This window comes from Coturnix japonica, chromosome 2, assembly GCF_054131305.1.
Source record: "Coturnix japonica strain WE chromosome 2, WE-NBRP24, whole genome shotgun sequence".
Taxonomy (NCBI): domain Eukaryota; kingdom Metazoa; phylum Chordata; class Aves; order Galliformes; family Phasianidae; genus Coturnix; species Coturnix japonica.
Window position 1 is genome coordinate 82,963,197 of NC_140664.1, and position 27,176 is coordinate 82,990,372.

The 27,176-nt window shown below is 34.8% G+C and overlaps 1 protein-coding gene across 5 annotated transcripts in view; it reads left to right on the forward strand.

The window, feature by feature from the left end:
- Positions 1–655: 655 nt before the first annotated feature.
- The window catches only part of CDH18 (cadherin 18), a 444,808-nt gene continuing 418,287 nt past the window's right edge, over positions 656–27,176 (forward strand). For 3 of the 5 annotated variants that reach the window (XM_015854439.3, XM_032442474.2, XM_032442475.2), the window contains exon 1: positions 656–1,010. The gene's annotated coding sequence lies outside the window, so the exon portion shown is untranslated. The remainder of the gene's footprint in view (positions 1,011–27,176) is intronic. The other 2 variants (XM_032442471.2, XM_085537830.1) reach the window with 1 other exon arrangement.

The window sequence follows — 27,176 nt, forward strand, 5'->3', positions numbered from 1 at the left end:
ACCTTCTCTTCTCTAGGCTGAACAAACCCAACTCCTTCAGCCTGTCCTCATAGAGGAGGTGCTCCAGCCCCCTGATCATCTTTGTGGCCCTCCTCTGGACCCTTTCCAAAATCTCCATGTCTTTTTTTGTACTGAGGGCTCCACACCTGGACACAGTACTCCAGATGGGGCCTCACAAGAGCAGAGTAGAGAGGGACAATCACCTCCCTATCCTTGCTGACCATCCCTCTCCTGATGGAGCCCAGGATCCCATTAGCTTTCCGGGCTGCCAGAGCGCACTGCTGGCTCATGTTGAGTCTTTCATCCATCAGGACCCCCAGGTCCTTCTCTGCTGAGCTCCCATAGAACTGCTTAAAAAAAAAAAAAAAAAAAATGCAGAGCAGTGTATGTGTTTATGTAAGTCTCTTGGGGGGGGGGGGGGGGGGTGTTTTTAAAAAAAAAAGAAAAGAGAGACAACTTTGAACCTGAGCTCTCCTAAATAATATTTTCTTAAAGAGAAATAAAATAATGATAAATACTTTCTTAAAGTGCTGGCCAAACTCCTCTTGTTTGCTCTGCTCTTGGAAAAGACTCTGGGGAGCAGCAGTGGAATCTGTGCTATTGATTGGCTGGTTAAATAGAGGCCTATTAGATTCAGACAGGCTAGATTGATTATACAGCAGCAGAAGGAGCTCAGACTCAGAGCTGAGAGAACGTCAGGGTGAGAGAGAGCACAAGCAAGGGAGACTGTATATACTGTAGCATCAGTATGTGATTGCTGGTGCCTGATAATACTGGTATCTTGCTCTTGAAGTAGACAACACGCTGAGCTACCTTTTAGCATTTGCAAGAGGATACCAGCTCTTAACCAGTACAACTGATAACAGACTGGACCTTGGAATAGTTAATTTTACTTATAATTGCATCTTATTGCTCTGCATCTCAGAAGAAGCAGCTTATTACAGAAGAAAAAAATTCATCCTATCCCCTTAGTTCACACAGTACTGATAATACAGAGTTTCATCTCCAAGGTAAGGAAATCATCCTTTTTTTTTTTCTTTTTTTTTTTTTTCTGATCAACTAAAAAAAGAATTTATTAATTTTGTATTTTGCATGTTAAATACAAGCTTTGGAATTTGTGTATATAATGTGTTTACTGCACTTAAATTTTTTTCATTCACGGATGAAATTCATCTAATATTACACACTCCTAAAGCAGATTAAGATCAAGACATGGTTTGTGCATTGCATTATTATACTTAACCCTTCAGGGTAAATGGGAATAAATCAGCCAGAAAAGACAATTTCTAACTACTTGTGATGTTTTAATCTAACCTGTCCCACACATGCTAAGCAGCCTCGAGTTGTGACAGCATGCAAGCTCTCTCATGTTATTAATTCCTTACCGTTCATGTTAAGACAGGCAGAGAGAACATTCAGCTAAAGGATTTCTCAGTGCTTGTCAGTAGTTTGAAGCAGTATGTCGTTTGACTGCAAGCTTACCTCTGCTGCACAAACATGATCTGCCTTAAATAATACGGCGTTAGACTGCCATCTTTTTATAGATACTGTACTTATTGCTAATGTTCTGCCTGCTAAGCAAAGATCAAGGCTTATGACCTGAAATGTGTACTCTAGGATGTTCAGTGATGCAGTGCTGTGTGTTTGAAGCAGACATCCCATGAGCTGATTGCTTGTTTTGATGTGACATTGATACCACTGTCTCTAAACTGCCTATGCTCTACATAAACTTTCTGCACACCATTTCCTTCAGCTGTGATGTATGTGGTTTTGCTTTTTCTATGGAAGGTGATGGGTTAAAAGAAAAATTAACCAGTTTTTGGTTATACAAGTCAGGAAGCTGGTTGACTTGGGGGTTTAGAGTCTATGGGAGCTCACATCTAAGAATCTAACACAGTGCCTTTTTTAAGAATACATTACTTCTAGCTGATGTTAGTTTGTACCACCTTCCACTTTAGTCTGCATCCTCTGTTCCTTGATCCAAACAGAAATTTTTGGTACACCAGCTACTGTAATTGTTCCTTCTGAGTGAAGTCATCAGTGTACTTAACCTAAGAGTTTAAGCAGATTGTCATGCATTGAAGTATGACTACCATTGGATTATCCAAAGAAATTTGTTTATTACTTCTAGACTAGAAGCTAATGGCAATCTGTTTTATCTAATGGCAAGTATATAAAAAATAAAGAAAAATCACTTGCTTGACCCAGGTATTTCTTTGAATTTCTAGTGGGCACCATATTCAAATCTTGATGACACAAAATCTCAGGTGGGAAGATAAATGTATAGCTATGAAAATATTTATTTATAACTAATAAAAGACTTTAGAAATGCTGGGGCACTGGGCATGCATAGAATTTTAGAACTAACAATAATTTGAAGGAGAGGTGTGCCTAGATGATCGCATGAGTAAAATATGTGAGGTTGAAGCTCTCTTTTAAGCATCTATGACAAATAAATATTAGTAAAATAAAAACTATACTCATGAACAGAAATGAAGTTTTAATTAAAATAAGAAATCTAAGCTATTTTATTGGTTTATTATTATTTTTATAATTTCTCTGTGGAGAAATTATGTTGGTTTTTTTATCTGTATAATTGATTCAGGGCAGCAACTTAAATATTTTCAAGTAGTAAGAAAGTATTTTGGGGACATATTTTGTCACATTAGCTTCTGTCCAGAGTTATTTTACTCAATTAACAGTGTTATGAATACTGTGAAAATACTGTCAAGAAGAGATAACTGCATATGTTGAATGTGAGAGTCAAAATCTCACCATAAATAATGGCTATGAACACCCATTCAGTTTTAATTAACTTACTAAAAATTTCAATGAGAAGATGAAGACTCCTATATCAGAACTAGGTCTATCAAGTATAGACAGAATTTTGTAAGGACAAAACTGGACAAAAACCAAATTCAGTTTGGTTTCCCATGAAATTTGCTTGGGAATGTTTCAGATGCAGCTTAAGTTGCAGAAAGAATCCTTTACAAACATTCAAAACTTTCCAACAGTCCATACTTACCATGTTTTTTTTCCTCTAAAAAGCCTTGTTTACTACACTTATGATCTTCAAATATACGTTAAGATATGATGTTACTCTGTAATTAAAATCACAGAATTTACATAAGGCAGTGATACAGTTTTCTCCAGATTAGTATCTTCTTTGTATTCGGGTTATACTTCAAAAGGAAATTAAGACATTCCTAAGAAGAGGTATTTATTTTTACAAAAAGAGTATTACTTTTTTTTAAATAACCATTTGTTTGGACTTTTAATTGTCTAAGCTTATGTCCATGAAACGCTTTATTGATTGTCATACTGAAGATCTGCAAAGTAATTATCTCCTTTAGTCAATTGTCAGTTTTAGGCAAAAATAACTGAAAAAAACCCCAAACCAAAAAAGACTGAGTTTATATACTACGAATTGCGCATTTACTTTTGAGTCTACAATGTTGTTAAACCAGTCTTTTTGCAAGACTTTAAACTGATTCAGTTGTATCACTGTTTCTCAAGAAAACTAATTTAGCATTTTTGAAACTCATTTTGTTTTGCCTTGCAGCTTAAACTTGCTGAAAGTGAAATTCCATCTTACTCTTCTAGGAAACTTGAAGCCATTAGGGGGCTCTTTCCACCTATGGTATTGCACAGAAAGCTGCATTAAGCAGTTACAGCTGTTTACTAGCCATATTATGAAACAAGTCCTGTTTGAATTGATTTATTCTGGGTGTAGATCACTTTAATGTTACAGAGCAACTAGAAATTTTTATTTATTTATTTATTTATTAATATGTAGGTAATTAAATGAGGATAATTCTTCCACTGCCAATTAAATGGTTATGTTTTGAAGTCATCTTGTACCCAGATAACAGAAGCAAGGAATATGTTTAGTGTGAGCTCCCTAATTTGATAAGTTAATAAGTCAATAGCTAACAGTCTGATCAGACTGAATATGAATCACTACTACTGATGTCCAAAAAGCTTACATGCACTTACTTAAGTAACAACCAATATGGCAGTAGTATTTGAAAATACTACCCAGCTGAGTACTATTATACTGTACTAATAAAAACCATAAATATTGAGAATAGATGTGCTTGTCACCTACATAACTTGTGTTCAGAAGGACAGGCTAGGGATCTGAATGACTGTTACTTGTATCAAGTTAAGAATGATTCTGCAAGCATGTGTGCAATTGAGCAGCTGTACTGAAGTTGCTGGAGACCAAGTTCTTGTATTCTTTGTTCTGTCCATTTCAAACTTAGAAATGCTTTTAATTTAATTATACTGCGATTCTTTTTCAAGAGAGCGAAGTAGTATACCAGGAAGTAGTTGTAATTAGTCCTTTGTACTGTTGTGGGTAACAGAAGCAATTAATGAAGAGTCAAACACAGATGGAATGCACCTGTTGTAATATACCAAGTGGGCTGGAAGCACTGTCTTATCTCAGTTCAGCTCTTCCAGAAAATTGCAAACATTATGTCTGATTTCATCTTATGTGAGCAGAGGCAAGGAGAAAGGCAGGTATCAGAGCACATGTTAAACAGCTGTCCATTTTTCTGGTAGTTCTGAGGAAATAATTTATTCCTATCAGCCTTGTTGGAGAAAATCCTGTATTCTTGAATCATTCTCCAGCCTGTCTGACTTCTTGCAATGACTCCATTCACATTTACAAACAATGACAATAAACAATACACAACAAACCTAAACACTAAAACAAATGTGAAGAATTTCCTTGCATCTACTCCAGACCTTTGTTGTCTCTCAACTTATATGTACACTTAAACCAAGTATTTTATTAAACATAAAATAGGAACATTGTTCTGTTAAACAGCACCTAGAAATTCCAATAAGGATCTGAAAAAAACAGTCCTTGTTTATAGCTCATGCAGTAAAAAAAAAGTTAGAGTACATTAAATACTGGTCTGAGATATGTCACTGACAGCTCACATTCAGGGCAAGTGATCTCCAGTAGCCAACTCATTAGCACATAGCAAACACAGTACCACACAGGTTAGCTTACAATCATGGGAAAAACACTTCTACATCAGTAGAAGGGGACTGTAATTAACTGTGACTAGCTTGGGCTTAAAGCAATTAACAATAGGTACACAAACAGCCACAAAAGCTGAGCTGGTACTATTTATCTTCACTTTGTTTTAAGGTCCAAATCAGATACAGTGAATTGCATGAAAATGAGTGCAAGTCTGTAGCAGAGTATAGCTTCTTAGTAGAAGTCAGGTGCCCCAGCTACAGGCCTGTTATCTTCTCCATAAAGCAGTATAATTTGATTGTATGCTCTGCTCCCTTGAAGTGAATGAAATTTCACTTTTTTTTCTTTTTTTTTCTTTTTTTTTTTTTTTTTTTAAATAAAAATTATTGCCGCAGAGTTGCTGTAGGCTTTCAATCCAGAGGTGTCTAATTTACTGGTTGGTTAATTTATCCCTTATATATACACACACAATATGGAAACCACTCAAATACTTTTGAATGACAATTGTTGTATAAATGTAAAGTATTATTATGGTAAACAGAAATCACTCAAATTTCATCTAATTAAACCTGCAGGAGTATGGGATGCTCTGTTAAGCATGAATAAATCATTTATTTCTGATGAATGTCTGAAGTCTGATTTAAAAAAAAAAAAGAAAATCTATTCTTCAGGTACGTATTCATTTCCTCACATAAAATATATGTGAGGAATAATTTATATGTTAAGACCTTGGCAGGTACTTGAAGGGACATTACAATTAAGAGGGAAACTGAATTTTACACAGTCTGATAGTGGTAGCACAAAAAAAATGAAAAAATAAAAAAAATCTTTACACAGTGAAGTGAGGCACTGGCACAGACCTCCCATGAAGTTTGGGTGCCCCATCCCTGGAGATGTTCAAGGCCAGGTTGGAGGTTGAAACTAGATGATCTTCAAGGTCCTGTGCAACCCAAGCCATATTCAAATAATCAGGAAATATTATCAAAATATTCTAACAACAAATAATGACAATGGAGACTAAAAAACAAACAAACAAACAAAAAACACACACACAAAAAAAACCACACCAAAACCATTTCACAAACAACAAGAGTTCTTGCTTTTAGTTGTCTTACTAGAAAAACTAACATAGAAAACAACATAGTTTCTCAACTACTATTTTCTCTCAAAGAGAAATAGACCTATACAGTATATGAAACTTATGCCAGAAATGAGAAAGTCATTTATTATCATAGATTTATACTACAATTAAATGCATTTTTTTTTAATAGGGGTACACAAACTGGTATTTCTAAAAATAGCTGAAAATATACTGCAGTGTTTTGTTCTTCCATAATTTTTTGAATTCATCTGTAGTTTTTAGATTCTTTGTAACACAGCAGTAAAGACATTTCTGAAACCAGTATTGTAATTTCCTCCTTTCTGGCTAACAAACTTGTTAGCTTGTACACAAGCTAAAGAAAATAGGGAAAATCCTGTATCTAGTGCATTTTCTTGAGTTTGAGTATTATAAACATGTTTTCCTTTGTGTGTGTGCATTTTCACTTGTAACAGAGAGTACCTTCCCAATACTACATAGAAACTAGCATTTGAAGTTACTGTCTTTCCTGCAATCAAAAGAAAACACTTTGTAGGGAAACTGACTCTTTTAAAAGATCCCTGTGTTATTTTGAAACACTGCAAATCTGAAGCAGTTCTCAGGTAAGCTTCTGTACTTTAAGACATTGAGTCTTGGATGTTTGCCCATTAATACTAATCACTGTTGTACATCAAGCACTTCCTTGATGATTTTCAAACACCATCTTGTAGTGAAGTATAGAATTTAATTAGTAAAATTTCAGCAATGCTATTACTGTGTACTCTTTATTATCTCCTGCTGGTGAAACAAGTATCAATGACCACCACTGCAGTTGTTATGAAGCTGCTCATCACTAACAAAGCTACAGTAAAGCCTGAACGTTCTACAGTGTCCATTAAAAAATAACAATCCTGCATTGCACTGCTGTATGCCTCTTCAATCAGGATTTGTTGTGCAGATTTTACTTTGGTGATCAGGAAGAATTTACAGAGGAGGGGGCGTGTTTCTTTCAAGCATGAATCTGCGTGCTCTTTGAGTGTCACAAAGACAACTTGGACAACTGCTTACCAGTTATCTGAGCTGACTAACTTGAAGATACATGGGAAAAGGAAGATGGCATAAAATGGTATAAGGGTTAAACATAATTTACTACAAGTTATTCTCATACCATTAGGGAAATTTATCTAGACCATGTTCTGTCTTGTTCTAAAAGACACCTATTTTTCTTATTTATGTTCAGTTCACTGTTCGTATGCTTGTTTTTCTCCAGCATAAATTGCAACTATCCTCCAGATCTAGTTCATCATTTCTTTCCTGTTTTCTGTTTTTCACAACTAAATAGAGGGCAAAATATGCTTATCTTAAGAACAGTCTTCAAAAAACAAAATCATTCCTAATCCCTGCTGTATGGTTACAATAATGAGAAGATAGTGGTAAATATCCAAAAGGTTACTTACAGGAAAAACTCACCTGTATGGAAGCATTCACTCTGCTGGGAACCACTGTGGCAATCTCCACCAAGGGGCAATCTCCAAGAGATGCTACTTTAGTGGTGGTCAGCCCTTAAATGGGATCTAGGAGAGGTGGAGTCAAGCTCCACCCCTTCCAGGAGCACAGCTGAATTACCTTCACCTGCACTCCCACAGCTCAATCATCGCTTGCCTCAGATGGTTAATCAGACGTTTGGGCTATGATCAACAGTTTCCCTTACAACATACACTAACATGAAACAAGTTCCATATATTAGTAACTTCAAAGAACCAAAAGACAGAAGATTCGCAAAAGTACAGGAGTTTCCTTAGACAACATCACTTACTAAAGTCATATCAGGATTGTGAGTGCACTAATTAGCCTTTGGTGGCCTCTATCATATTCTCTTTTGACCTTCACTCATACCCTTTACCCATACACTCAGGAGCCCCATTTGATGACAGCCCTGGGTGTTGAGCCCATCTCCACTTAATGTATAACCATGCTCATGAGTACTCAGATATCCTACTTACCCAGACTGAGACCTGCTAGCTGATTTCCTAGTTTGACCTCAAATCTGACTTGTCACCGCCCACCTGCCCAGCAATAACTGGAGCTGATGCCAATACATAGTTTGACTTTAGAACTTCCTTATCATGTTGCATTTAACTGACAATCTGGGCTCTTTACTGAATGTGGCCAAAACCTCAGAGTCTGTCCTTGCTGCTACCCTGGCTAATACTCCCAGCCCTACCAGAAGCATGATGCTTAGCTCTCTGTTCTACAGTGAACAGGCAGCTCATGTTACTCCCTGCTATGAGGGCTCTTCCTTGCTCTCTTATAATGCTTTTAGAGTACATTTGAGACATGGATCCAAGATATTTTGCTGAGAGTGGTACAGACTTGTAGTGACTTTTCATAAGGAACTGCAGAATTACTAAAAATAAACATTTGAGAGAATCAGGGTAACACCGCAAGAGCTGACTATTGCAACTGCACAAGAATTACAATTAAAAAAGCTCTAAACACAAGCATCCTGGTTCAATGCAGTTTTTAGAGGCACTGATCTAAATAAACAAACATGAGTTTTAAAACATCAAGGTGACTTATCCGATTTTGTAATTTCTACCAAATGCTAATTTGAATAAATTTCCATACAAATTGAAAATAAATTTGGCCTTTAATGTATTAAAATCATTAAAACCTTCTTTTTTAAGTCATGGGACAGGAAAGTTGAACTGCTAGCACAACCAATTTCACTGTTTCTACAACAGAAGTTAAAGTTTAAAAAACCAAGTGAGATTTTTCTTAGCCTGCACCTTCAAACTAACATACTTCTAATGTCTTTATCCTTATCTTACAATGAAGATATTTATAGAGTCATTATATTTCTGGAAGCAGACTGTAAACATGATTCCTGTTGATGTAATTCATAAAAATCTGAAAGAACAGGAATACTAGTCAAAATGTGCCACACAACAGAATAGAATTTTCAAGCTGTGAAATGCATTTCAGATATGGCTCTCCAGATGCTTGTATGTTATTTCATACAAGTTCAGATTAAAATAACCTAATAGATTAAAGTAACATAATATCACCATCAAAATAATCAAAATCGAAACCTGGTACATCGGAACCATACAGGTGCAAATATTTCATAATGGGAGAGAAGCAGATTTAATTTAGTGACTTAAATTAAAAATTACTGAAAAGTATTACTCTCCTTACTCGACAGTTCCTTCAAATATTGATGATTTTGGCAATTAAAGAATGAATTACTCCAGAATGAATGATAGTACTAGTTACCAAAATTACATAATAGTATTCCCCTTAAATATTAATATATGTCTTCACAGTGCTTTAACAGAATTGATTCAGCTTTTGGTGTTACTCAATTCAAACTCTACCCTGAAAATATCAGTTAGAAGTTGCAATGATGACACAAATATTTTTAATATGACTGTTATGCACTGTTGAAGCAGTATACATATAGAAGCAACCACTGGATGTTGTTCATTGACCCAAACTGAAATTACATTGTATCCAATCATGTTCAGTTAAACTTTTTCCCCTGTGTGTTATATAGGCCAAAACCTGTATTTAATATACCAAAGCCCAACTGCAATGGAAATTACAGATATGATGCATGTATAAAGGTATAATTTGAATACGTATATTAATACCTACAACCAGTGTCCATGTGAACACAATTTAACAAGCTTCTGTTTTTAAGAACTGCAGTGCTTCAGTGGTCAAGGATTTGGAAAAATAAGATGTATCCACCAAAGAAGTAAAAAAGGAAAGAACTGTGCACCATGAAGAAAAACAGAATTCTTGTTCAGCAGAAATGCTTCACTGTGAATAATCCCCTTACCTGCATTTAGCATGCGTTGATTGTATGGTTCACTAGAGCGCAATATGCTAAGCAGAGCCATGGGTCAATAAAGTAATTTAAAACAAACAACTTTCTGGGCAGAATATGTAATGAACTTCACTTCTTTCTTTTTCTCTGCTAGAACTGTTCTTCAGTTGGCAAATATTTGTTTAAAAGAAAAATAATAAAAGCCACGGTAAACTCACCAAGCACCTTATCTAGCTCTTATACGTTGCAAGAAAATGGGGAAAATCCTGAACAAGTATATCGTATTTGAATGCAGTATTAGCAAATATTTATTTTTAAACCATGTGAATCTGATAGATATATTCACCAATATGTGATAGATTCAAGTTAATTAAAACTTCATCATGCTTGACAAGCTGTAATGCTGCATGCGATAATGTGATGGAAGGTACAACAATAATAGTGGAATGGCACTATCCTAGGCTGCAGCAAATGAGAATAAGGTCAAATGCAACAGCCATGGACACAGAAACAAAGGAAGGAAAAACTGCTTTAAAGGATCCCAAATACTCAGGGATCTCCAGCAAGACACCCCCCCCCACCACTGCCAACCCTTAAATCAGGTCTGGGAAGGGGTGGAGTCAGGATCTACCCCTTCTGGTCACTCAGGTGAACTGCATGCAACTGAGCATGTTGGGTTGGCCCAGACTTCCCATCAGGTGCTCAATCACTGGTTCAGTCTGTGAATTCTACCACAAAAGCCAAGTTCAGTATGTTGGTATTTTGTATGTTATGAGATTGATACACAGAAATGTATATCTTAATCTAACATCTCACACGACTCAATGAGAATATCCAAATATACCATGCAAACAAAAACCCACATCCTTGGCTGTATCAAAAGAAGCTTAGTCAGCTTCTTTTTCAGTTTGAGGGAAGGGATTCTGCCCCAATGTTCTGTACTGCTGAGGTCTCACCTGGAGTATTCCGTCCAGATGTGGAGTTCTCAGTACAGGAGATACTTGGACCTGTTGGAGCAAGTCCAGAGGAGGGTCTCAATCAATGCAATCATCGAGAAAGCCAGACTCAAATGGATATAACTACTTGAAAGGGAATATGAAAAGGATAAATAAGGCAAGAAACAGGTTTAAAATGTAATACAGTCACACAATTGTGTTTGTTTTGTTTTGTTTTGTTTTATTTTGTTTGTTTGTACCAGTACTACTTCATATTTCAAAAATAGACAGTGGGAGTGAGAGCAACCTTCTTTCTTCCCTCCTTAGATACAGCACCCAAAACTCAAATTTAGTTGCTGAGCTAACATTTAGAGTTTTTTTTGTTTTTTTTTTTTTTAATGTTTACTATTTTTTCTGAGTGAAATCAAGTTAGCTTTGTCATACATGACAACTAGGAAAAAAAAGAAAAAATCAGACAAAAATATCTTATAACGATGACAACGAATAACCTATGTGATGCTTAAGTGTTCACTACCAGTCTTCACTAAATTTGGCACTCTTCTTTATCAAGTGTTAGACTAAAAATAGAAACAATCAGCTGGGGATGGTTTCCAGTGTAAATTTGGTTTATGATGAATATTATAGAAGTGAAAAATAAGTTTTATAAAAGATCAGTTTACCTTTTCTTGAAGACTTCTGGAGTATTGGTAAAGTCAATTTAAACGTACTTTAGAACACTATATTGTTATCCTTGCTCTTCATCTTTATTAAGTCACCCACTAAGGCATGCAGCACTTCATCAGTTAGCTTCTATAATATTTCTTCCTCATTACTGACATTCTCAGGAAGGCTGTAGAAAATGATCTTCTGTAAAAAGAATAGTTATCTAGATTCTTTATGAGACCATAAGAGAGGAGGTGATTTGTAGAGGTTAGATGAATTTAGAAACTGATCTGCAGATTGGAACGTGGAAAAGAAACTGTATTTCTTGAGATACTAGTGATAATAAAAAACAGAATCAGTTCACATAGACTGCTGTTGATGAATTCAGTTTGAGGGTTTCTCTCTTCAGGTACACTTCGAGATGAATAACTTGCTAGGATTATTCCTCCAGATAGAATCAGGGATATTTGCAGAAGAGTGTAGCTTAGATGATTTATTTATTTACAAAATTATTATTGCAGAGCTTTGTGGTATGTGAAGACTCTTCTTCAGTTTAACTTCTAGCAAAGGGTCCTTTAATGCATGAATACAAGTACCACCCTGCAGCATAGAGGCTCGAATCCCGGGGGTTGGACTCGATGATCTCTAAGGTCCCTTCCAACCCGCATGAGACTATTGCTATTGCTATTGCTATTGCTAATACTTAAGTAAATAAATAAATTATGACTGCTTGGTATTGTTTAACTCATTAGAGTAGGGATTTTACTGTGCTGTGGTATTCCTTGTAGGTTTCTGAAATACCCAACTAGGTCAGGTATTTTTTTAATACAATATAATAGCCATGTACTCAAATTATAATTTTCAAAGTCACCACCAAAATTACTATCAAAGGCTGGTAAAATACACAGAGCTCTGTGCCATCTATTATTTCATAATTACCACTGGAACATGGTCAGTGTGGCCTGTTGTTTTCATCATGCCAGAGCTTCAGTCTAAATAATCATGATCTCTGTCTTCCTCTCACCTCACATACCTTTCAATAAAAAGTAATAACTCACTCATTTCATCTAATTATCCTTTTTTTTATTTTAAATTTATTTTTGTTTACATCATAGCTGTTTTATCTCTCTCTCTCTCTTTTTTTTTTTTTTTTTTTTTTTTTTTTCCTTAACCATTATGTTATTCAGGATGGATGTCTCCAAGCATCCTTGGATAAACAAAAATTTTTGGATATCTTTTAGTGCGCTCTTATGTGTCATATTGCTTTCCTGCCTGAAGAATGAAGGTATGCTATCAGCAGTTAACTTATGCTTTCTTAAACCAGAAAGCTTGGGGATTCTAGATTGTTAAATAGCTCTGTACTGATGATTATTTTCTTATCATATCTGCTTTCATAATGTGGAGAATAAACATAAATATCCACACTGTATATTAATCACATCAAAACTTTTGGAGGAAAATTTCTGAAGATCAGTATTCTAGCTAACAAGTTCAGTAGAACTCGAGAACACTTTTCTAGAATGTGCAGTGTCATGTGTATCTGTGCAGACAGAAAGAGAACAGCTGTTACTGCTCGAATACTTTAGAGTTTAAACGGTAGTATATTACAGTAATTTAGTTACAATATCATTATCTCATACCACTATCTTTCATGAAGGTAGGCTTCAATTAAAAACCTACACGACAAAGGTAATATATACATTTCCAAAAAACTCTTTTTGTTGTCTGTGACTTTTTAGAATTATTTGGTATGGTCTATAGGGTTTACAATCAGATTTTATTTTTTTTTTTTCTTCTCTAAAACAATGAATATGTTTGTGAAATACTGTCTTTAGTATATTAGGTTTTTTTATGGACATCCTGAAGAAAATTTTTCTTAATTTTTTCTTTGCCATTTATCCCTAACAGACATAAGGAATTTAACAGGAAAAATACATATTTTAACCTGATTTCTCTCAGATGTGAAGATCTTGAAATGTAAAAAACCATAAGAATACAAGGTAAAATTATTTTGTGCTTGTAAGGCAGAGATTGTTTTTTAGATTATATAAGCATCCAGTAATAAATTGGTTATTTTCTACAGTTAAGTTGGATGTGAATGTTTGTTGAAATCTGTGTTATGTTTAAAAATGGTGATAGAGAAATATGCAGAAAAACCTGTTATTAGTTATGAAGAAGGAAGACAGTGTGATGCATTTTATCAACGCATTTATTATTGTGAATTAAATTTCTGGAGATGGGTGTTAATTCAGTCAGGTTTTTAAATTTTGTTGAAGCTCTTCTAACTTTCAGGTACAGTTGTGCTGCCAGAAAAACAACACACAGAAAGAGAAATTCTGAGAGGTTTTTGGAAGCAGCAGCTTGTTCATATAAGTTTTCTGTTTGGTGTTTCAGGCTTAGGTGTTTTTTGTTTGTTTTTGGTGTGCATGCATGTGTGTGTGTGCATGTGTATATCTGAACAATGAAGAGTAACTAGAACAAGTAAAAGAATAACACTAACTGAAACATAAGTTTAAGGGTTAGTTGTCACTGTACAGCTGGGCATTTGTATGTTTTAAGAATAAAACATGCTACAGAATAAAGGAATATGTTTTCTTGTTGTGTTGTCAAATGAAAGTGATTCAGTAATTGTGAATAAGTATAGTAGTCTCTGCTTTTATGACCCTTTGACTCATTCCATGTGTTCTGTTTTGTTTATTTTCTTTATTTTCTTGCATTTCAAAGTCATTTTATTTCTTTTGAATATCATGTGGTACATGTGATATGTAGGAGCAATTCAAGAATTTACAAGTCTATTCCTAAGACAGCCCCCTTTTCATAGGGATAAGTATGAGGTACTGAAATTCTGGAAATGCAGAGTTATTAAATGAGAGGTAGCTTCAAGTAGCAAAGAAATTCAAAAGCGTTAGAAGAAAAAAATAGATTGCTATTCATGCAGATGACTAGCAGAGGGAATTGTCTCCCTCATCCCTGCCTACCATACAGAACTTTTGAATCTTGGCCTTTCTTGTTAAAGATATAATTTTTGTCTAGGTCGAGCATGATAAATACTTCTTGTACATAGAAGAAAAGATGGTTCTTGTGATGTCAGGTGATGTCAGTATCTTGTCACCTACTTTTTCAGCCTTCCCTTACATATCTCATGTAGTCACTTTCTCTTATTTCCTCATTTAAGAGTAGAAAGTGGCAGCTAAAATCAGAAATGTGACTCCACAAAACTGAATAAAACTATCTGCTTGTGTTTTATTAGTAATTTTTACTGACACTAATTCTGCCCCAAAATCAATATTGGCATGGGGTGGTGCCTTTCAGATTAAGCTCTGTAAATGTTCTGAGTAGTGACTAAAAGACAAAAAGTGGCTGTTGATAGTCAGATGAAACGTTAATAGAGAATTTAATGTTACTAATGTTCTGGATGTGACAAGTGCTGTGGAAATTTCTTGCTTGTACACTCTTATGCCTTAATTGATGTAGAAATTTGATTAATTAAAATATACTGTTTCAGTATGTCTCAAACAATGTACAATTTAGAGCTAGTCATACTTAGATCTGACGTAAAGGAGAGCAGAAATGGTGGGAGGCACTCAGATGACTTATTTTATTTGATATCAAGAAGCCCTCATGAGCTTGTAATCAATCACATTTTCTGTCATGTGAACCTGGTCATCTTGTTCTGTACTTTGATACCACCAGCAATAATGTTATAGATACAGCCTAGCAGGGTAAGTGAATGACCAGTAAATACTCTTGACCATCATGCAGCACACAACAAAAATAATGATGCTGTGAAAAACAGTTCTGGTACTCTAATAAAGATGAAACATACTTTATCCCTGTCTTAGACAAAATCAGCAAGTTATCACAGGAAACCTATGGTACACATAAAAATCATGAAAATTAAAAATACTTAATACCACCACTGCCATATAAACATATGATGGCTTAAATTTTATAAAAACTAGTTCCAAAAAGTATCGCTTATTGTCTTCTCTATGCTTTAAAATTTCCTTTTGAAAGATCTAACAAAGAGGACTGCAGTCTTCTTAGTCTTGCAATGTCTTCATCAAGATCACATACAACACCTGTTTCCCAGAAGTTTAGAGCTAAAATGCTGATAAGCCTTTTCTATTCTTATTCTTATTCTTATTCTTATTCTTATTCTTATTCTTATTATTAAATGATAAGCAGTGATAAGAATTTGAAGATATAATTCAGAAAATCTCCTGTTGAAAACTTCAGTATCTCCTTTATGCATCTGAATAGCAGATATTTTCTTTCTAGCTAGTCATAAAAAGAAGTAGTAATGCTTAATTTTGTCCTTGAAGATTACTTTGAATCCTTCTTTGTCTGCTATCTTAAGAGCTCTCCTTATTAAGAGAATAATCTTAGCAAATTGGTCTGGTAGAAAGCTACACTGTAATTTCAGGAAGATGATGGAAGTCACTCTTAGTGCAAATGAAATTATGCAGAGTGAAAAGCCTGTGATGCTTTCAGGGGAAAAGAAAGTGGGTAAAGGGGATTTGAATAGCCTACTCTTCACTTAAAAACGAACATTGCTGATACTTAGGCCTGAGCTGTTGTTCATGAACTTCCTGGGAACACCAGCATACTTCAAAAGATGTACTTCTAGGCAAATACTAGCCAAGCAGTATTCAAGAGTGTCCTGTCATATGAAATATTTCAACTGGTCATTTATCACTGTATAATGGTATAAAAAAGAAAGCACACCACAAAACCATTTCCAAAGCAAAAACTTTTGAAGGTTTAAATTAAATGAAAACGTCTCCTTAAAAATGGCAGTATTACTATATTCTGCAAGTATTTATTAATAGAGAGAAAAATGTTTCTAAACTTTAGAATGATATTTTTTTTTCTTTTTCTTTTTTTTTTTTTTTTTTTTTTAATTTAAATTGTGTTCTTGGTTTTGCATACATTCCACGAATGTAAGTGATTGACATAGTTCAGAAATTGTAATTTCTTTTACCTGGAAAAGGTAATATACTGCTTGTTTCTATTGTCATTCCCCAAATAGGAAAGCAGGAGCAATGTATTATCCTTGTTATCAAAAATCAGGTGTATTTCATTTTTCTTCTTACTTACTGTTTGCTTCTTATTGTTCTTATTGCTTCTTATTTGTTTTTTAAATGGGATATCTTAGCGTTATGACCTGGGTATTCATCATTAATCTTACTTTATGAGCACTGTATTTGCTTCTTTGCCATGAACAACCAACCTTGAGTTGAGAAGATCTTTTATATTAATAAATGTTCAGAATTTTGAGATAATCAGTCTTCAGACAAAGCATACTCATTGACTTTTCTTTCCAGCTCACCAACAAGGTGTGATGCTGATTTGAGCTTAATTTATACAGTAAACAAAATGAAGTCTATTTTTGTCAGCACTCCAAATCTGGAAACAGAAACAACAAAAAATAGAATGTGGTGTAATGATTAATGATTGTGATTAACTCCCTGTAGATTGTGGCTTCATACTCTAATGGTTCTCCTATTCTTATTGTGCAGACATTATGCACAGATGCCTTCATCCATACAGCTTGACAAAAACCTGAAGGTTAAGCTTCAGGTTTTTTACTTATCACTAGTGCACTTCTCATACTGAATATGTAACTTGTAGTTCGTTCTTTTGAATTATCTAAGATGGTAATGTTCTAGAGCTGAACTATCTTTATTTAAATATCTTAATTCCATATGAAATAGGAAAATTAGGTGATAATAAAACAAAGTAATTGTGCAGTTAAATACCCCAGATTACTTTTGGAGGTGCTTTCTCATCACTTGAAAGTAATTTTAATGTAGGTTTGTTTAGCTGAATACACAAAGAAGTTTTGTAGTTGAATGATTAAAGCCATGTTGAAACATGGGCAATGACTGCAGTACTAGTATACCAAAAATATAATAACTTAATTCCAGGCACTTTATAAATTACACGTTTACTCTATGCTCCATCAGATATGTAGGATGTCCTTCTTGCTAACTGGATATTGCTGCGGTGATTCAGACATTTTTCTACTACATTCTGAAGAAGAAGCTCATCTATATGTTACTGTCTTGACCGTAAGAGAAGCTTGCACTATTGTACGTGCTGTATTCTGAGATCTTAGGTAATATACAAATAGCCATTATTTACCCAAGTTGCTCCAAAGGTAATGAATCCTATTTCATTCTTTTGGCCCACAATGTCAGAGGTGGATGTCAGCAGGACAGCAGCAGATGTTGAATCTTCCTGCCAATATTCTGTTACATTTTGTTGCTGTGTGACAAATGACAGTAGAGGGACAGTCTGACAAAATGATGTCTGATGTGGAAGTATGGATGAAGAAAAGCTGTGTCCTTGATTTCCTCTACATGGTATGAATGATATCCATTGTAATTAATGATGCTTGCTGAACATTTATGGATACTAAACAGGAGATTAGAGCACCATAAGAGGTAGGTGGTACGTTTTGGCAGTGCAATAGCAAGAGTGGTTCACCTCTGCTTTTAAGGTTTTGAGAAGCACTGCATGCAAGCCATTTCACTATTGATGGTGAAAATGCATAGCTAATTTTAATATTGTTTTCTTGTATAAGCAAGCTTTTATTATAAAATTAAGAAAAAAAAAAAAGATTTTACTAGATGTAAATTTTAGATCCCCAGATAAAACTTGTGAAACAAACAACAATTACATAATACCTCTATTGCAGCATTTAATACACAAAGATTTGGATTTACAATGCGGCAGACTCCTGAAAAAGTGAATTATTCTCTGAATATTCTTGTATACTCTCAACCATGTTATCACACTCTTATGGGATACAGTGCACTATTTCAGGCATAGCCTAGCTGACAGAAGATAATAGTGTTTTGTTTGCTTTTGGGCAGTCATCTCTCTGAAACTGAAGAAGACAATCAATTTGAAATTATACTGCTCTTCATATTGACTTATTTTTATTTTAATTTTTTAAACAAATCGCACAAATGTATTTTCCCAACTGTTCAATTACTATGATAATTTGGACTCCTGTTTAATATACTCGCAGAATTCTATATAACATTTTATAATGAGCACTGTAACAGTGAATCCAATTTTAATTCTCTAGTGGAAATCTATTATTGACAAATGTCCTGTCAGAGCTTCACAGGATTAGTTAATTAACGTTACTGTATACAAGACACTCCATAAGAACCAAAATGAATTTTTTTTTAAGTGAACGTTGGTGTTTTTTTTTTTTTTGTTTGTTTGTTTTAAATTGACCTATATTACTGATTCATTTCTCTCTGAAATATAATGCAAACATTTTTTTTCTTCCTCTCCCCTTTCTTGGATGACCTGCCATCTACTGTCAGTATTCTCTACCATGTCTTTCTAAGACTCACAATAACAAATATTCAGCATAAGAATAAATGTGGAGTGGATGAAGTTAGCAGTACGGCAGCCCAGGAGAGGGACAACATCTCCTGTTAGGTTCTGCAAATATATTTTTGTTATCCACATTTTACTTTTTTAGAGCTCATTTCTGATGTATCTGAGTATAGTTAAACTGTCAAATGTGTGATGGCAATGGTCAATTTCCAAATTCCTTCTCGCTGTATTCAGTCAGTTGTGGATTTGAATTCAACACAATGCTGCAAATAAACCATAGTGTTCCAAAGTGAGATTCCAAAAGTTGACATTCAGGCACTAACTACAAGAGGAAACAGTCTGATTTCAGAACTTTGTGTTTTCCAGGGACTCTCAATTAAACTGCCTAATTCAGGGGACTGTAAATATAAATCAACCTGAGTGAATTTGGTGAAATAGTAGTAGTAGTAGTACCAGTTATGGAGAAAATATCTTAATCATCTAATTTGCTGTACAAGGATGACCTTTTTAAAAAGTAATTTGCTAACATAATCTTGACACAATTTTACAGTGTGAAGTGATTAGACAATCAACACAATTTGCCATGAGTCATAATGTGTATATATAATTGTATATTTCACATTGCTCTAAGGATAATGCTATAGTACAGACTGTGTTGAAGTCCTCTTGGTTCTGTTTAAAACACTTTTAAGTCATGATGCTGAGTGACTTTCTAAGGGGATTTCTTAGGTGAGCTCATAGACTTAGTAGTCAATTCAGAGAAGTCTGATCATCTGAAGTATATAAACAAGTTGATCAGATAATATACTAGGTAATAGGAATACTGCCAGACTCCTTGTGAATATAATGCTGGTGAGAGATGAACTCTGAGTGAGGATAAATTGAAAAGTTCGTATGATCTCTGATATTAATATTTACTTATATGACCTGTTCTTGGAAGGAAGAGAATTTTTTTCTGTAACACAAATTATTTGAGGATTTTCTTTGAACATATAGGTGTAATACTTACTATTCTGTATACAGAACTGTGTTCTGGAAAATGTTGACATTGTTATCTTCCTGTTTCTTTGTTTCTTACCAAAACCTGTAGACCTCATCCTACTTGTAACTCAGATATTTTTCACATCAATAGAAATACGACTTGGACAAGTTTGGATAAAGTAAAGAGAAAGTTGGACTTCATAATACAAGACTTTTTGCCTTTACAATTGCAAAGGAAAATTTGAATTAAATACAATTTATGAAGGAAAAAAGATGAAAAGGAATTTATCTTATGACCTGTTCCTATTTTTGAAAACTCACACAATCCATATACTTGATAATGTTTCAGCATTTTTCAGCATTTTTAACAGATATCTGTTCTCTCTGAAGGAGAAAAAATCAGTTCTGAAACATCTTCTTGAAAAACCTGGGAATTAGATGGGACTACCTACTGTCCTTCAGTTTATTTTTATTGGCACTGGGTAGGAAGAATTTTATTATAAATGATGCAAAGTATTGTGAAGCCAATTAAGACAGATGACATTTGATTTGGTCAGGTGATGTAATTAATAACTCCTTGTTTGAAACTCCAGTTTGAATTGATCTTACTTAACCTCTGGAATTGGAAGTGCAGAAAAGTTTTATAATTTTTTTTTCTTTTTCTTTTTTTTTTTTTTTTCCCTACATGGATTGATTTGCTTGCAATAGAAAATAAGTTGGTTCAATTCTATATCTATGTGGAACATTCACCTCTGTACATAATATCTGTATTCAGAAGAAAAGGCAAAATGACTGAACATCGATTTAAAGGTTCAGACTACACTTAGGCTTCAGGAAAACTTAATCCATCAGTGATTCCTGGAGTACAAAGTGAGATTAAATTTATCAGAATGGTTGTAAAAACATGAATGCATGTTAGAGATAGCCTATTTTGAATCATATTTTCCATGTAGTTGCTAGATCAAAATGACAAATTAAAATCCAAGTCTGTCCCAAGTAACTGATCTTCTTGCCCTGGTGAATTGCTGAGTCATTAAAACACAATTAAGGCCAAAGAATATGAAAGGAAGAATTGAATTGTGTGCCCAAATCCTTTGCTGAAATGATCAGAATACCTTTATGTTTATAATTAACCACAGACTTGAAATTATTCACTGAGCATGGGGAATTTTTTGTGGCTTTTCACTAATAATTATTTCTAAAAAGCATGGTTTCTTCAACTTTTTGAACTACCTGGCAGCTAGATTAATAGCTTCTTGGCAGCAGATTACAACCACTGGTATGTAGTGGCTACCAGATGAGCATTAATTTTGTTTCATATTAAGCGTGCAAAGAAAGTAGAGAAAATATAATCATTTATTATTATAATAGTCCTAAGTTATAACCAGCTGCATGATTTATGCTTCAATTAAACTATGCAGCTTGTACTAAGTCTTCTTCCTGTATTAAACATGCAAACTGGCTCATTATTTATGACTACAAAAAGCAGATGAGCCAAGGTTTCCAGCGATGATTAGGAAAGGTTTCATATTTGCAACACCCCACATATTAAGCATGGCAGGGAAGATGAAGCACATCATATGAAAGAAAAATTTGATACTGTAGTTTTCCAAGATTGTTACAGTACTTTCAATGTGCTGTAACTCTATAAAATGAAATTAAATGCTGCTATTATTTACACCACTCAAAGCTTCCAGATGCTTAGAAGCAAGTGGTTATCAATGAAAATGATTTTTGGTTTACAATCCTAGGTTGTTCATTTGTTTGTTTTCAAAACTGAGAATGAAGGCATGCCATACCAAGAGGCCTGCACATGACTGGAAAGAGGGTATACAAGAATCCAATGAGGTATAACAAGGCCATGTGTAAAGTGTTGCACTTTGAGTGAGGCAATCCCAGATATGATTACAAACTGGGAGAAGAACTCATTGAGAGTAGGCCTGTTAAGAAGGTCTAGGGAGTCCAAAAGTACAAAAAGCTGGACGTGAGCCAATAGCGTCTTCTTACAGCCAAGAAAGCCAATATCATCCTGCACTAGAGGGGTAGCCAGCAAAGAGAGAGAGATGACTATCCCACTCTTCTCTGCCCTTGTGAGGTCCCATCTGGAGTGCTGCATCCAGGTCTGGGGCCCCCAGTACAGAAAGGATGCAGAGCTGTAGGAGCAGTCCCAGACCGTGGTCACTAAGATGATCACAGGGAAGGAGCACCTCTCCTATGAAGAAAAGTCGGAAGAACTGGGCTTGTTTAGCTTGGAGAAGGGAAGGCTTCGGGGAGATCTCATTGCAGTCTTTTAGTACTTCAAGGGAAGTTTACAAGCAATAGGGGCACCATCTTTTTACATAGGCAAATAGAGAAAGATCAAGGGGGGATGGCTTTAAACTGAAAGAGGGGAGATTTAGGTTAAATGTTTGAACAATTTTTTTACTCAGAGAGTGGTGAGGTGCTGGATCAGGTTGCAGCATGTTTCCAGGGAGGAAAGGTAGAGGGTGAGATGACTGAGATGTCTGGCTTCAAATAACTCATTGTCATCAGAAACTATGTTGTTCTAATTTTAACTAGAGACATAAAATACCGGCTCTGTATGAATACCCTTTGTCACGAAGTTATCTCTAGATCTGGCACAAGCCCAGGAGGAGACAAAAGAGAGAGGGAAGAAAAAACTAACCCACCTTTTGAAGTGCTGTGCAGCGGGCCCTGGACTGTGACCAATGGGCCATGTGCTCTGGAGAGAGGGAAGGGTAGGGAGATAGCAGATGGGTCTAAAAAAAGCCAAACACAAAACAAAGCAAACAAACAAAAAAAAATGGCAACAATCTGAGGAGGAATGGTAATTTACTAAATCCAACAAAATCAAACAAAATGAGAGAGAAAAGAGTGTCCAAATATGAGGTCTGACGCTAGTAGACCTCAGGAGAAGCATGTACCTTACTTCACAGCAAATTGAGCAAGAGGGGGAGCAGCTGTTGTCTCACTTGGAGCTCCACCTCACTTCCTCTTCATGCCAAGTTGTTCAGGGATGACGCCCCTACCCTCTGAGAACCCAAAATGCCTAAAAAATGCAGTCTGTGGAACCAGAACATTAACTCTTTAGGTCCCACTATTTTTCATGACATTCTGAAGTGGAATACCGACAACAAAAATGACAAAACCACAACACCCTTGGTTGGTTATTTCTCCTGCTTTTTGCCTCTTAGACTTCAATTAGTCATAGTCGGAATTTGTCCAAAACCATCACACTGTTATTGAAAAAAAAAAAAAAAAAAAGAAAGAAAGAAAGAAAGAAAAAAGAAAGAAAGAAAGAAAGAAAAAAAGAGAAAGAAAAAGAAAAAAGAAAAAAAAAAAAAGAAGACAAAAGGAAATTAATATCATACAGTGATAAATGAAGCAAATCTATCCATCCTACCTACCCTCTTTCTATAAAAATTTTAAATCTTCAAAGTATCACAACCTTATTTCTCTATATTCCCACTCACCCCTCGTCTATTCATTCCCTCCAACTTTGAAGGGGTGATAGATAGAATAATCAATGCAGCTAACTTGAAAGAAAGTATTTTGGTCATGACTGAGGGTCAGTTTATTAGTGTTGGTGAAAATAGTGTTGATAAAGGAAATGTGAATGGAACAGTAAATTCATACTTTAGTATGTTTGTCAGATAGCTTCTCAGGCATTGGTCTGTCACACCAAAACATGTTCAGCCAACCCTTTACTGAGAAGATAGTCATTCATCTTTGATTTTGAGATTTAATAATTATTATAATGGGTTTTTATCTTTTTGTCTTTATTTTATACCAATTTGTTTAATGCACATTTTTCTTAGTCCTGGAGTTCTTATGATGACAAATTTAGCAACTTTTTCTTTTATCATTTCAGCTGAGTGGTATCTCCAAGTAAACTGGTGTCTTGTCTCAGTTAAGCATTTGCTTTATTTATACATTTAGTAGAGAACTGTGATCATTACATATTCCAATGTGATGTAGCTTAAATGCAGAAAGTCTTTTGGGGTGATAAGAAAGAATATGATATCAAAAAAGCATTTCATCCGTGATGTAATATTTGTCCTTAAAAGTCATTATTATCTTTATTTTCCTAAAGAACGTTTTGTGCTTATGCTATTTCTTGAGCTCTGTAATAGTTTCCTAGCTGACTGGTTTTCTTTTTCTCCCTGATTACACACTGACTGTACAAGTTGTTCTTAAGCTTTGTGAAAATGCACTCTTTGGGACCCACTGAATTACTTCTGTACTGAGTTATCTTATAAAAGCTTGAGTTTAGATTTGTTTATTTTCTCCCATTGGCCTCTATTACATTATTTCCTCACAGACTTTCAAATGTTAATGAGTGTAGATTTTTTTTTTTTCTAGTGGATTCACTAGCATACTGAATTTAAAATTAACTTCTTATTTCTTTTGATTTATTCTGTTGTACATCCATCTTTCATCTCCAGGTGATTAGCCATTTTTAAACTTACTTTTACGACTCTCCTAGAGCCATAAAACTGCTGGGAAACAGTGTAAGTTCATGAACTTCAATACAACTTTGAAACTAAGTGAAAAAAAACAATAGAAATCACGTGTTCTTTTTCTGTCTACTTCTTAAGTCTTTGAGCTATATGTTGTGCATATTTATACTCCTTTGTCACTGTGAAGTTTCCCATACAACACAGCCACGTTACAATCTTAGCCTAGTAATGAAATAACTGAACTGATGACATGACCCAATTTTTATTTATTTATTTATTTATTTAAATAAGCTACTTAGGAGCAAACCACATTCTTCACTTTCTATTTGGATAGATGTTATATGCCTTTATATCCATCTGTCTCTTTCAAGAGAGGGAAGATCCAAATATGCAATACCTGTTGCATACTGTGTATGAATAAGCATATAAAGCTAGTTTTCTAATTGTTTATATATATAATATATATATTTAATCAATATACATGTAACAGCTCTGCTTGTGTATCAAAATCATTCACTGTATTCTTTAAGTTCTTCATTCAAATGTGACACATTAATTTTTATCTCATGATTTATAGAACATACGATGATCCTAGTTGTAGGGATCTCAGATAGCCCTTGTTACTACGTCCTTCTCGGAGCAAAACAAATCAATTTTCCCAACTGAATTGAGAAGGATGAAGACTGTTTAGCCAGTCTGGGCCACTCAATTCACTTCTGAGTGTTTATCATAGAATCATAGAATGGCCTTGGTTGGAAGGAACCTTAAAAATCATCTATGTCTGTCTAGTGCCTTATTCTTTTATTCCTCTTTATGGCTGTTACTTCTTGTCTTTTTGTAGTGCAGCACAATAAAAAGCCAGTGGCTGGCCACTGATTCTTCCGAAGCTACAACTTCTTTAACAGTGCTCCAGCCACTGACTTTATCTGTGGTCATTTTCCAAATGTGCTACAATTCAATGACATTCTGTAATTCTGATGTTCAAGAATGCAGAAAACTGGGTCTTGCATCTGAGATTTGATACTGCGAGTGTTGAGTAGAGGGGGATTGTTCCTAACTCATTCTCCTAGTTGTGCTGTGGTCAGAATGAACTGCTGGTAAGTGTTCAGCTTTTGTTTGTCCAAATCATAACATCATCAATTGGGAATAACCATACTGTGTGTGGCAGTGATTAATCCTGTGGTAAAACAGAGGTGAGTGATGTCTAATAGACTCCTCTAATCTTTTCTGTGTGGCAATATATTTTATTTACTAATTGTAACAACAAAAAATACACTGATAAACTTTTAAAGGATAAAGTTTTTACATCATAGTCTAAATTTACACAGAACAACAACAACAAAAAGCAAAACAGATAAGCAAAAAGCCACAGAGAAACACGAATTTGTTAGTTTTTCTGAGTCTTAAATTTTGCATTTTACTTCCTTCTTCATTGCTGTTTATGTTTCTAATGTATTTCATTAAACAACCATTAATTGACTAATGAAGTTAGTTAAGTGTGTTTGGAGTTGCTAATGGCTTTTTCTAGGAGCTTATTTTCTAATTCTGAAGTTTATCAAAATGATCAAAGAGCTGGAGGGAATAACACACTAATGATTTCTGAAGTATTTTCTCTTGCAGAACATGTAGTTTCTGTTATCCTGTGATCAAAGACTACACAATGACTGCCCTATTACACAGTTGCTCCATGAAAGGAAAAATAAATAAAAGTTTTTGTAAATATTAGTTTCCATAACAGCTCTGAGCTATTGATATTTTGGATACTTGGACAGAGTATATTTCACCTAAATATGTTCTGAATTGTAAAGGGGTCCTTTGGGAAAAGAGGGCCTGTAAAGGAAAAGAGGTATTCTTCTTCTTTTTTTTTTTGTCTGTGGCAAGGGTGGAAGCCTCGAGGGTTTTAGGATTGGACTGTCCTCAAACATCCCAACTCAATCTCTTTCTCTACATCTGAAATACAGTGTTCTTGTTGCTGTTTTTTCTCTAAAACTGTACTTTTAATGGTAAAAATATTATAACTAATACTCAATTTGAACCTATTAAAATTTGCAGTCAGATCTGTAAAATAATTTTGAAAGACAGTAAAGCAAAGATAATCATTCTTACAACAAAAAAAAAGTATTAAGTTGATACTTTCTACATATTAAATCACCGTTTTCTACACAGCAAATGTATATTGAATGAACTTTCAGGGAATTATGAACATAACATGAGAAGCTTTAAAAACTCACTTAAGATGGTGTAAGTCTCATTTCAGGTCTCAGGAAGAAAATTAATTAGTGTGTGTCAAAGGACAGTATGAAACTTTAGTTTTTGATTCAATATTTTCAAAGTAAAATTTGCTTGTGTGAAAATACTAAAATATGCATAGAAGATTGTATGAACAGGAAAATTTGAATATTAAAAACCAGAAGTTTAAAAAAAAAAAAATTCTCAGTGCTGTAAGGCTTATTATTACTGTTTCCTTGTCCATATTGATGTATCTATGGTAAAAACTGAGAGTGTTTTATAAGGGGACTAGCTTGAGTTCTAACCTGGGTGCCTGCAGGGCTGTCCTCCCACATCTCTTGTTCCTCTCTCCCAGCTGCTGTTGCATAGCAGATTTTCCTCTTTCTCAAATCTGCTTTCCCTTAGGCACACACCCAGTGTCACTCACAGCTCAGCTGTGGCAGCAGTGGGTCCCTTTGGGGCAGCTGGAGCTGCTCTGGTCTGAAATGGAGAACTGCTGGGCTCCTACTCATGCAGTCTTGTGGTTACCAAAGCTTTGTCACAGAAGTCCATTAAAAATTCCTGTAATGCATGAGCCAAAGTATAAAGAGTAAACCCCCAAAAGAAGCACCAGTGATCGCAGAGGAAGGCTGTGAACAGTGGA